We start from the raw sequence: 12,433 nt of genomic DNA, 5'->3' as shown, positions 1-12,433 counted from the left end.
TAAGTTACTTAAGCTCCCTGTGCTTTTCTTCATTTATTTTAATAAGATAATTATGATACCTTCATAAAGTTGTGAGAATTAAGTGAATTGATACATGTAAAACACTTAGAATAATGATTATCAGTAAGTATTAGCTACTGTATTATATATTGTATATGTACTCTTCTAGGTTCTTGGCTAGAACCCCCATCCCACCGTGGAATAAGGGACAGATTAATGGGAGAAAAATAGAAGTTTAATAACCTTATACCTTCAGTATACATGGGAGATACCCAGGAAAACTAAGTAACTCTCCAAAATGCTCCAACCTACCACCTTAAATACGATCTTCAGCTAAGGACAAAAGATGGGGGGGGGGTGGCGAGAGAGAGGAAGGCCAATCAGGAGAAGTTATCAGGAAAGGCACAGTAAACAAGGATAAAGTTATGGAAATTTCAGTTCTTGCCTTCTCAGTTGAGAAGTTTCTAAAGGTTTGGTCATGCTTTTCTTCCTGGTACAGAGAGAGAAAGATCCATACAAATGGATGTTTCCCTTATCAATGTAAATGTCTCTTACAAAAGGGTAACCTCTGGTTGGTTTTCTAAGCTTCTCTAGTGTCTGCCATTTTAAAAAATAACCAGCTCAAAATAATCCTTGTGCCAAAGAGGCATGTTTTGGGGTGGTATATTTTGCTCTCCTTTAATATATTATTAAAATATTTCTTTATAAAAAGTATGAGTTATGAAAAAAGAATATGAGGTATAGTAAACATCACTTGGTGAGTAGTGGTGTATACAAAAGCAGGAGAATGAGAATAGCAGAAACAAAGGAGTTGAGTCAATACTGTAGTCAGGGTTGGGTATACAGATTGCTTTCAGACCATTAGACCTACAGCATCCTGAATGCAAATGAAATCTGCTACCCATCCTCGTGTCTCTGCATTTTCCTGTCCTATCTTCAAAGAACTTATAATCAATTATACTACAGCGTGGTAACTGCTGGAATAGAAAAATGTGGAGATTTATAGGGTCACAGAAGAAAGGCTGGAGAATATTCCCTGAAGTTATGATGTAGAAAGGGAAACTCAGTGAAGAAAGGGGGAGGAGCATATGCAAAGACATAGCTCAAGAGAGCACAGTCTTTTAGATAAGTGAAAACAGTTATCCTGCACCACAGGATATGTGTGGGATGTGGGAGAAAATAAAGCTGGAGATGTAGACAGATGCCAGATTATCCAGAGTCATGGTTACAAAACTAAGGAGATTGAAAACTGCAGGGAGTCCTCAATTTAGTCCCTTTCCCATTATCATGGTAAGGCTGAGACAATGCTATGTGTTTTACACACCTTTTCATTTTCCTCCTGTGTACACAGGAAACTACATTTCCCAGCTCTCCCTTTTAGAGCTAGATGTGACTGACTGACTGGGTTCAGACCAGTGGAATGTAGGCCAAAGTGGTATACAATACAGGTGACCCTTGAACAACCATGGGTTTGAAATTTATGGGTCCACTTATATGTGGATTTTTTTTCAAAAAGTATATGTAAAGTATTGTAAATATATTTTCTCTTATGATTTTTAAATAGCCTTTTCTCTAGCTTACTTTGTTGTAAGAATATAGTATATAATATATATAACATACCAAATGTGTGTTAATGAACTGTTTATACTATCAATAAGGATTCTGGTCAACAGTAGGCTATCAGTAGTTAATTTTGGGGGGAGTCAAAAGTTATATGTGGATTTTTGGCTGTATGGGGGTCAGTGCTCCTAACCCCTACATTGCTCAAGAGTCAAATGTACTTAAAAACCCAGGGGTTACTGCTACCCAGGGGCAGGAAAATCTCTTAACTCCCTGTTGCAAGAAAAATTCAGCTGCCCCTGAGTGTGAAGAAGTTAGAGAATCTGACTCCTCTCCATCCATCCTCCACTGATCCTAGGAAAAACCATCTTTTGCTGGGAGGGACTCAGGAAATAAATGTATGCCCAGGATCCTGCACTGATAGAAAAGTATGTCTAAGGCCGCTGGGGAGGGGCACGAAATTTATGCTTGCTAACTACCCCACTCATAGAAGACAGTTAGGCTGTCATAGATAAGAAGGAGGGGCACCAGGTGGCTCAGTTAAATTGTCTGACTTCGGCTCAGGTCAGGATCTCACGGCTTGTGAGTTCGAACTCTGCGTCCAGCTCTGTGCTGACAGCTCAGAGCCTGGAGCCTGCTTCAGATTCTGTGTCTCCCTCTCTCTCTCAGCCCCGCCCCTGCTCTCTCTCTCTCTCTCTCTCTCTCTCAAAAATAAATAGACATTAAAAAAACAAAAGAAGGAAATCTGCATGCTCTCTAGAATCTATGCTGTGTGGAGGGAGCTATAGACTGAATTCGTATGTTAAAGTCCTAATCCCCTGTGTGAGAGAATTTGGAGGTGGGGCCTTTGGGAGTGATTAGATCATGACAGTAGAGTGCTCATGAATGGAACGAGCACCCATATAAAGAGACCCCAGAGCGCTTCTTCACCCAGACCCCGAGGTGAGGACATAGTGAAAAGACAGCCATCTGTGAAACAGGAAGCAATTCCTGACCAGACACTGAATCTGCCAGCACCTGGATCTTGGGCTTCCAGCCTCCAGAACTGTAAGAAATAAATATTTGTCATCTATTAGCCACCCACCCTATAGTATTCTGTTTAGCCACCTGAAGTGACTAAGATGGAGGAAGCTGTCTGCCACTGAAAGTAGACGAACTAGAACACTGCAAAAGCCCCACGCAGCAGGCTCCGGTGCAAGCCCCTTAGAACACTGAGGATGGAGGACAGGTAGAACACCTCTTCCTCCATAGAGCCGTACATTTGTGCCTGAGTGACAAGCAACAACAACCTCTGCCTTTGGAGGGCACGAGCAAGGAGAGAAATATGTGACACGGGTGTGCAGGGGCTCCTGAAAGCGGTCCGAAGAGTAGGAACACAGAAAAACTTTTTGGCAATCACGGTCCTTACACTAAACACGGGGCGTAGGTGTCTACTACTGGAATAATTTGAAGCCTGTTCAACATATTCTAACTACTGACCACCTTGAGTCAGACCCACATCAACGGCCTGATGAAAGGAGAGATGAACAATTTCTGAACATAAAGATTATTTACCTCGGTTCCTACTGTTCATTTATAGGAATTCAGTTTTAAGAAGTGAGGCCCAAAAAGCAAGAAAATATAAAACATTTCCAAGACATAAAGAAATCAACAGAACCAGGAGCGCCTGGATGGCTCAGTGGGTTGAACGTCTAACTCAATTTTGGCTCAGGTCATGATCCCACACTCGTGGGATTGAGCCCCGTGTCAGGCTCCGTGCTAGGTGTAGAGCCCACTTGAGATCTCTCTCTCTCTCTCTCTCTCTCTCTCTCTTCTCTGTCTCCCTCTGCCCCTCTCCCCTGCTTGAACCTCTCTCTCTTTAAAATAAAAATAAATTTAAAAATTTTTAAGTAAGTCAACAGAACCAGACTTAGATGTTAGAACTATCAGAGGAAAAATTTCAAGTGACGGTGCTGCTATGATTACAGAGGGCCCACCTGGCTAATCCAGAATAATCTCCCCATTTGAAAATCCTCAACTTAATTACATCAAAGTCCCTTCCACCAAGTAAGGTTACATATTTATAAATTCCAGGGATTAGAATGGAACTTCTGAAGGCAGGTAAGGGAGGCATTATTTTGCCTAATACACCTAGACTCAAAATTTTCAAGCAAACCATTTCTTTAATTGCATTTCATTTTCTCATCTTCCTCTTGTTTGCAGCTCTCTCTCTCTCTTCTTTTCTCTCTCTCTTTCCTTTCCTCCCCCACCCCCACCCCTCTCCCTAAGTGTTCTTCCTCTAAAATCTCTCTTGTTCTTCCTCTCCTCTTTCTACTTCTTCAGCCACTAGGAATATAGTTTCTTTTTATTTGTAGGTTCCCCTTCCCTCTATTTCATGTCTTACTTTTAGCTACATGAATTCTTTTATTTATTTATTTATTTTACTTTTTTCAACATTTATTTATTTTTGAGAGACAGAGCATGAGCAGGGGAGGGGCAGAGAGAGAGGGAGACACAGAATCTGAAGCAGGCTCCAGGCTCTGAGCTGTCAGCACAGAACCTGACACGGGGCTTTAACCCACGAACCATGAGATCATGATCTGAGCCGAAGTCAGACACTTAACCAACTGAGCCACCCAGGCTCCCCTACACGAATTCTTTTAAATCACTGACCAATTCATCTCTCACTCATATAAAATCTTCTGCTGACTTCCTACTGCCCTCAAGATGAAGTTCCTTAGCAGAGTCCTTTTATAACCTGCCCTTTTCTACCACCTTTGCCTCCTTTACTGGCCCTAATTACTCCTGTCTATGTGCATTTAATGTTCCACTTACTTGATCCTGCTAGTGGGATTCCTGAACACGCCACACTGCTTTGCATGTGAGCTTCTGTGCTTTCTGCTTTTTCTATTTGAGGTGCCCGTCGTCTCCTGGGCTATTCTTCAAAAGCCAGTGCTGACTTGACCTTTGGCCAGAAGCGCCTCCCCGCCTGACTTTCTAACAGAGATAACCCTCTTTCCCGTGGTCATCTCTCAGTTTATCTTTTATATGTCCTCTTATTGTATGTATAATTCTAAGTATTAATTTACTTATATATGTTTTCTTTTCTACCCTTTGAGCATCTAGAGATCAGGAAGCATCCATTCATTATCAGTATGTGGCCAGAACCCAGCACAGTGCCTAACAGTTAAAAGGTGCTCAATAAATATCTGCACCTATTATTAGCACCTTTTCAAGATCCATTTTTTAACACCGCTCAGTATTTGAGATGTAACCTTTAACAAGTATCTCAGTATGAATCTCTGTGTCTGGTTTTAGAGAGTAAGATAATTCTCATATAATTAAGACTTCCTTAAAAATATATTTCCCTTGATGGTAAAATGAATTCTTTCTTTACTCACTTTGTCCTATGATTTTGTCCTATGATTTTGAAGCCAGTGTTCTCATAATCAGTCTCTGGATTGATTTATATATCCTGGATGCCAGTCTATTTCTCCTGATTAGATAAATTGGTAAGCAGGTCAGGAATTTGTAGGCCAAGTGATAAACACTTTGGGGGGGAAGTTATAACCAGTATTTATTTATTTTTCTGTTCTTTACAATGTAATTTCCTCTTCTGTTTTTAGCGTCAGGTATTTCTGGAAATCAGAAGACAGTTCCCATAAAACCTGGAAATTGGGAAAATATAGAGCCTAGAGAATATGATACACAATATCACTATAATATTTTAAAGCAAGCAAAATATGGATAAAGTGAACACTGACAACAGAATTGAATGGAGAATGAGCTCAGGACATATAGCAGAGGTAAGCAGAGAATGTGTTGTAAAGTGGAAAGGAAAAGTCCTGATTTTGTTAAAAAAAATTAGAGTTCATAAAAATAAGCATAATAGCCCCTTAAAGCAAACAAACACAAAAGAAAAGAATCAGTAGAAATTTCTAAATGTTTCCTTATACTGCTTCTTTCTTCCTGATTCATGTCCCAGTCACAGGCACACAGGCATATAGTAAAAAAACAAAAACAAAAACAAAAACAAAACACCGTTATTTTCCTTCCACTGCCCATTCAGACCCACTCTGTAGGTTTATTTGCTCTACTACTCAGATGAAATTGAGAGGAAATCCTATGACTTTTTGGTCACTCTTAGGTAATAAAAGGTCCTCCGATCACCTCTTGTCACAAAAGGAAAGTCTCGTTTCAGCAATTAAAATGTCTAGTCCGTGTAAAATCAAACTTCATCTGAGTCAGAGCTTCTCCTCACCCCAAGTTGGCCTGCTATAGGTTGTTACCTGAAGGGGGAAAAGGGCCTTGTGGGTTCCTTCTCTATTTCCTCTATTTCTTTGCAAGTCCTTCATAGGTGGTCTAACTTTAGAATATGGCAAATATTGTCTTGGGGCTTTAGCCAAAACAGAGTCAGAAATAGTTCAATTTTAACATCCTGTTGCATATCCTTGGTAGCACAACTAAAACACACGATTTTCATACGGCTTTCAACTCCATATATTGCAAGTTGAGATGGAGAATTCAAGAGCAGGCACTAGAATAATAAAGTAGGCACGTTTACACTCCTTGCAGGAAATACCTAACCCCACATGTCACAATCAACCGTAGTGTTTCCTAAACTTTCCCACCAACTTACCCTGAATCACTGAGAAAGAAGACAGACCTCTGTATGTTATGAGGTCTTAGTCTAAAGAGGCATTTTTATTTATGGCATTTCTAAAGAGATGTGTGTTTTACTAATTAAAGCACACAAACTTTGTATTCTATACCATAATGTCTCTGCTTATTTTAGCATAAAAAGTTTTCATTGATTTCTAACATTTTCTTAAAATTGTTTCACTGGGGATATACACCACATTTAACCTCTAATTCCAGTTAAATTCTAGCAAAATGTCATATTCCCCAGTTTGATAATCATGAAACCTATGGAAGTAATGGTATTCATGTGATTCTAAAGAATGCTTTCAGATTTAGGTTTTCTTGTGTTCCCCTTATTAATATTAATATCAATGGCCATTCAAGCTGTTTTCAGCAGAGGACTTTAAATTCCTCCTCAGGAGTGAGCAAACATTTGTTTGCAGTAAACATACTACTCAAGTAAATACCTGGACCCTTTTACAGACCTTGTTTTTTTTCCTTCTAACATATCCCATTACAGTCTTTGATTAGTCTTCAATTTTGGGAAGCACTCAATTTAAAACAGAAATAAGAATATCTTTGGAAAGGGAAAGGAAACTTTAGAAATATTACTTGCTTTACTAGGTCAAAAGAAAATTGTTCCTGCAAGGGAACCAAGCTAAAAGTAGTACTGAGTGAGAGTACACTTACAAACATTTTTCATGTCACTTGTCCTGCTATTCCTATTGTGGATTCACTTACCTACCAGAGGTGTCTATAGTTTTTCTACCTATAACTCCAACTATCATGGGAACAGGGGGCTCCTTGAACAACTCTATATGCTCAAGCTGATACTCTGGTGAGACAGATATTCAAAGATAAGTAGAAATTATTCAGCTCTATTTCAGTTCCACACACACACACACAAAAAGTACTAACTTCTGTCATTCCGAGATAAACAGCCCTGAAGAATTATTGATGAAGTTAATACCACACGAGGAAGTAAATGCTGTATGACTTAGCTGCAAATGTAGATAGAGTCAGAGAGGAAGAACAATAAGCTAGCTTGCTGGTTCTATGTTCAAAAAAGCAACAAACTTCAAAATTCATGAGATTAAGCCTGGAACTAGTGATATTGGTAGTTTATCATAGTGAAAAGTGAACTCAAAGTCTAGAACAATATTTTCAAAGTTTGAATCTCAGAACTTTCTGTATCAGGATCACAAGTGAAGATGGGGTTAGCCAGCTTGTTCAAATGCAGATTCTAGGCCTTACACTAGACATACTGAATACAAATTTGAGAGTTGAAAACTGCCCCCAGGAGATCCTTTTTGATATTGAAGCTTGAGAATAATTAGCTTAGGGTATAATGGATGATTAATGTGATGAGGGGGAAACTAGTAGTAATAGTATAAAAAATAAATAGTTTACAATTCTGAAATCTATAAAGCTCTGAAAACCAAAAACCTTTGCTTTATTTCCTTAATTATTTTGTTGTTTGTTTTGTAATATATTTAGAGATAATTCCTAGCATTATCTCTATGTATTTTTGGCAAAAATTTGTGCAATCGTGTATATGTTTATGTTAGATCATGTATAGCCTCTATTTATCCTACTTTGCATGCATGTTTGGATTTTACTGTATGGTCACTGTGGAGTGCCCCAAATGGGGTTGGTATATGATATAAGGTAGAATATTCTGAATTCAGAATCGCATTTGACCCAAAGAATTACAGATAGGGGAATGGGTACCTCCAGTTGTTCAAAGACTTTCTTTCCTTTCCTTTTTTTTTTTTTTATTAGTTTATTTATTTTGAGAGAGACAGAGAGAGAACAAACCAGGGAGGGGCAGAGAGAGAGGTAGAATCTCAAACAGGCTCCTTGCTGTCAGCACAGAGCCGGACGCAGGGCTCGAACTCACCAGCCGTGAGATGGTGCCTGAGCTAAAATCAAGAGTAGGCCACTTAACGGAGTGAGCCACCCAGGTGCCCCAAGACTTTTTAGTTACAAGAAAACACTGCACCTAAATGAGCCTGAACCTACAGCAAATACTAAAGGGAAAATTTTTGAAAGGCAAAGGAGAGAGGGAGAAGGAGATATGGGGAGAGCCTTTGGGCTACAGTCAGTTCTGACACCTCTGGATGGAGAGCAGGGAGGAAGGAGGTGGGAGTGGGGTGTGCTCCAGATTGCAGAGCATCTCTGAGAAGTCTCAGTCAAGGCAATGTGGACTCCCTGACCAAAATCGCCCACCAGAGGATTCTTGCTTTGGACAGAAATGGCCTGCCTCTGGTGCCCCTGCCATGCTTATTCATTAGCTAGGAGTAGCCTGGGCATTAGTGTGGCCTTAACATGAATATCTGTACAGATCTGAAGCTACAGCAGCTAGTCTCACAGCAGATTTCCTTTAATAAAATCTGGGTGGTGTACCTCAGTGGCCTCCACAATTCTTGGCTTACCAGATGGAGCAGAGCAGCCCAGAAGCCAGGAGCTTCACTTAGGATTGGAATATTGCAGCAAAATATACTTTGTTGTTGTGTAAACTTCTGTTTTATTGAGTCTTTTTGTCTCAGACTCTAACTGTATGCTAGTCATTGCAGTTCACATTTCTAATGGTCTTTACCCATATATATTTGTCAAACCATTTGTCCTCATTTAGGATTTGGAAAATATGATTACAATAGGTTAAATTTTTTCTTCTTTTTTTGACCTATGATAGTCAGCCCTGAGGAGAAAAGCTATCAAAGGAACTGTTGGGCTCTAGATCTTCTGGTGAAACCTTGAAACATTTGACTCTCTGCTCCAATTCACATCCTGCTCAGTCCATTGCTGTTGAGGTCAAAACTGTCTTGGTTAACAAGGACCATAGCCAAATGGCCCTGTCCTCTGCCTCTCTGACTATCTCCTGAGAGAAGCCTGACCTGGAAGAACCTATTTGGTTGCTATAAACCAACATCAGTAAACAAAAGTAGATTCTGTAAAATTTGTTACTAACTCTACCAATTTGGGTGTTTTGCTATCTTCAGAACCCAGCTTGGTCTTTTCATTTATAACCAGATAATGTAGAATTTTCCAGATAAGTCTTATGAGATACTGATAAAGGCCATTGTTTGACAAGAATAGAAGGATAAATTAGGACTCTGTCCTGACCTCTGTTGATAAAATACATAGAAAATCTGTTATGTTTTTGCCACGTCCTTTCATAGAATAGACATTTATAGGGCCAATTTTTCCTTTCTTTTCCTTTCTTTTCCTTTCCTTTCCTTTCCTTTCCTTTCCTTTCCTTTCCTTTCCTTTCCTTTCCTTTCCTCTCCTTTTTTTCCTTTTCTCTTCTCTTCTCTTCTCTTCTCTTCTCTTCTCTTTTCTCTTTTCTTTTCTTTTCTTTTCTTTATAAACTGTCTTGTTAATAGTGTTTAAGTTCAGCCTTGCTTTTCCTTGTTTCTTTGCTGTTTCAATATAGTGATCACCTTGAAAATCAAATATAAAAAATTCCTAAGAACTTAACTGTCTGTTATTCTGGTTTCCATGGGGGCTCCATGGGTTTCAGGTATAAGAAAATATGGGGGAAAATGTTCACTAGTCGGTGCCCTTGCCTCAGAGTTCAACTCTAGTTGTTCTCAGAGATTTTAGCATCACGCTCATTACTTATTTATATCTTCCCTCTTTTTTTCCACTTTGCAGATAATTGCTACTTAATTGATACTGCCTCTATGCAAACCTAGTCACAAGACACACTGCTAAATAGAGGAATCATTAATCTGCATGTATGTTGTAGATTTCCTTAAAAGGTTGGCTGGAATAAGCAAAGTCATTAGCAGTTTATTTGCAACAGTGCACTTATGAAAAGCTCTGTGGAGAACACATCAACAGTCAGTATGTAACTGAGCAATTAACACGGGACTCCTGTACTTTGGGGTGTTAGCATGGGAGTAAACAGAAGCAGATGTGAAGTGTTTGTACTGTTAGCATGCACGGTCTGTTCTGACATATGCAAATACCACTCATGCTTACAGAACCCGCAACCCCTATTGTACCGTGACCTTACTGATGAAGCCCTATGACAGAAGTACTTCATTTGCACTGGGTGCTATTAATTATTAACAGGCCAATACCACCTTTCCTTGTTATTAGAGATTTGCACAAAGCCAGGTAATAAAGCATCACAAACAAGTTGATAACACTCTGGTTCCCAGCTTGCCTTGACTACTGCTTTCTTGCCAGAAGAGAAAATAAAGAACAATTAAGGACAGAGAGAGCAGAAAGGGTCTCACAAGACTGACAGATGGGATCACCTGTGCAATCCAGACATGAGTTTAAATAGTTTTTTCCATGGGACTCAGGTGAACTCTGTGATGATCCAGTGGTTTCCATATGAAGGCAAGAGAATTCTGGTCTTGGGACAGGTTTGTACATAAGGACTTCATTTACCATTTTTCCCTTCCTTGACAGGGAGCTGGAAAATTGTTGCTGACTAGAACAATTAAAATTGGAGGGAATTGACACGACTTTCTCTCCTGTGTCTTTAAAGGACATGTCATAGGCCTCACCTTTCATATCACATGCATTCTAGAAAAGAAAGCAACTTTTATAGTATAAAATGTAATTCCTTCCCTCTCACTGTCAGTAAATGCTGAGATTTCTCATCGTTAAAGAAATAGTCAGTATTCCTAAAGTCATATATCCATCTCAAAAATGGTAATACTTCATTAAAAAGACAACTGCAAAAAGATTATTCTAGAGCTTTGTTATTCTGTAAATGGGCATCCTACTCATGAGTGATTTGACAAAAGACAAGTAGTTGATATTAACTAGTTAGAATTTTTTTTTAATTCTGTAAATTACAATACAGTATACTTTTAGAATGGTGAAGAGAAACTTGCCCTCAATTCATTTTATAAAGAATATTTTTTGTCACCATGCATTGCTGGATATATGCATATATTCCATACTTCTAATGTTTTCCTATGACTGAGCGAGATGTAGTTTAAGTGCATCCCATTGGAATGAATTAATTTGAACCATTAGTGCATTCTGCTATAGATATCCTGACATTTACTTTGATCTTATACCAAAACCCTGGTTTTCCATTATGTTTTTGTGTAAGCATCTTACATGGAACCTGACTAAAGCTATTAAGGTAAGGGCTGAAACAACATATCTTAGAGTTATTGAATTGAAATTTTATCTCCTCTATAAAACTTAATCAGCTAAATGAAATGTGAGGCAGATTGCTCACTGTTCAACTTCACCCTATAATGCAGTTCTCATATTTGAGGGGAAATCACAATACTAAATCCTATGCACAGTGTAAATCTTCATTTCTCATAACCTTAACAATATTGTCTCCATCTTTATTTAATTTAAGTACAGCCCATATTTTTCTAGGTTTTTAAGTCGCTGTCCAGTATAGGGCAGGTGTTTTTGCTAGTCATGTTCTAAACATACTGAGTATAATATTTAATAAAATAAAATATATTTTGTTTATTTAAAAAGTACTTTAATTTTTATGAATATAATCCATCAAATAAGAAACATTTTCCATGAAGAGGGTAAGAGGTAGAGTGAAAAGAAGTAGGAAACTAGAAAAGTGAATAAAGATTCATGTTGTGAAAAATAACTTTGCTTTGAATGCCTTGATCTTTAAACCGGCATATGGCCCAAGAGAACAGGAGTCCTGAAAGGAAATGTTTATGATCCAGGTGATATATTAACTATGGTGAGATGAGATAGATTGAAGCATTCTGAGTCCTGGAATTAGGTGCCCTGTTCCTGAACTATGGTGGAATGTGTAGAATGAAAAGTGATAAGAGAAAATCTCCATGGGTCTTTCATGTTTCTCTCTGTCTTGGGAGCAAAGCCTTTTGTTCTAAGACTGAATTTTTAAGGATGTTTGTGTAGAAACAGGCTTGTGATGTAGAAATGTCATTTCTCTCCAGAGGAAGAGGCAGATTTGCTTACTGTCCAGTATAATAAAGATAATGTCTCCCTCCAAGGCATATTCAGGTGTGCCTACTGCCCATTATAAAAGATTTGGGTTCCCAGGTTCAGAGTTCATCTCCTAGAGCACAACCTGCTGCATATGCAGTTATCATCTAACCCTCTTTGTTTGCTCTGGGAGAACTTGGTCTCAGTTCCTCAACACAATATATGTTGACTTCCATGCTAGTTGCTGTGCTATGAATAGTGAAGTTCTTTGGGTTGGAAAAAGGAGTCTCATATCTATGACGAGCACCCATAAAATTGTGGCAGGCTAACACATTAGCTCCCAAGTAGAGTA

The 12,433-nt window shown here is 38.8% G+C and overlaps 2 long non-coding RNA genes across 7 annotated transcripts in view; one reads left to right on the top strand and one right to left on the bottom strand.

The window, feature by feature from the left end:
• The window catches only part of LOC147583102 (uncharacterized), an 86,331-nt gene that overhangs the window by 17,462 nt on the left and 56,436 nt on the right, over positions 1-12,433 (bottom strand). The gene's annotated exons all lie outside the window — the stretch shown is intronic.
• The window catches only part of LOC147583103 (uncharacterized), a 623,699-nt gene that overhangs the window by 562,297 nt on the left and 48,969 nt on the right, over positions 1-12,433 (top strand). For 4 of the 5 annotated variants that reach the window (XR_015245463.1, XR_015245462.1, XR_015245464.1 and 1 more), the window contains one exon: positions 5,166-5,345. The exons of the other annotated variant lie outside the window; for it this stretch is intronic. This is a non-coding gene — a long non-coding RNA (uncharacterized LOC147583103). The remainder of the gene's footprint in view (positions 1-5,165; positions 5,346-12,433) is intronic. 5 annotated transcript variants of the gene reach the window in all.

Source organism: Puma concolor, chromosome A2 (assembly GCF_028749965.1).
Source record: "Puma concolor isolate L17-30 chromosome A2, mPumCon1.1.hap2, whole genome shotgun sequence".
NCBI lineage: Eukaryota > Metazoa > Chordata > Mammalia > Carnivora > Felidae > Puma > Puma concolor.
Note: the sequence above shows the minus strand (reverse complement) of the source record. Positions and strands in the feature narration are given on the sequence as shown.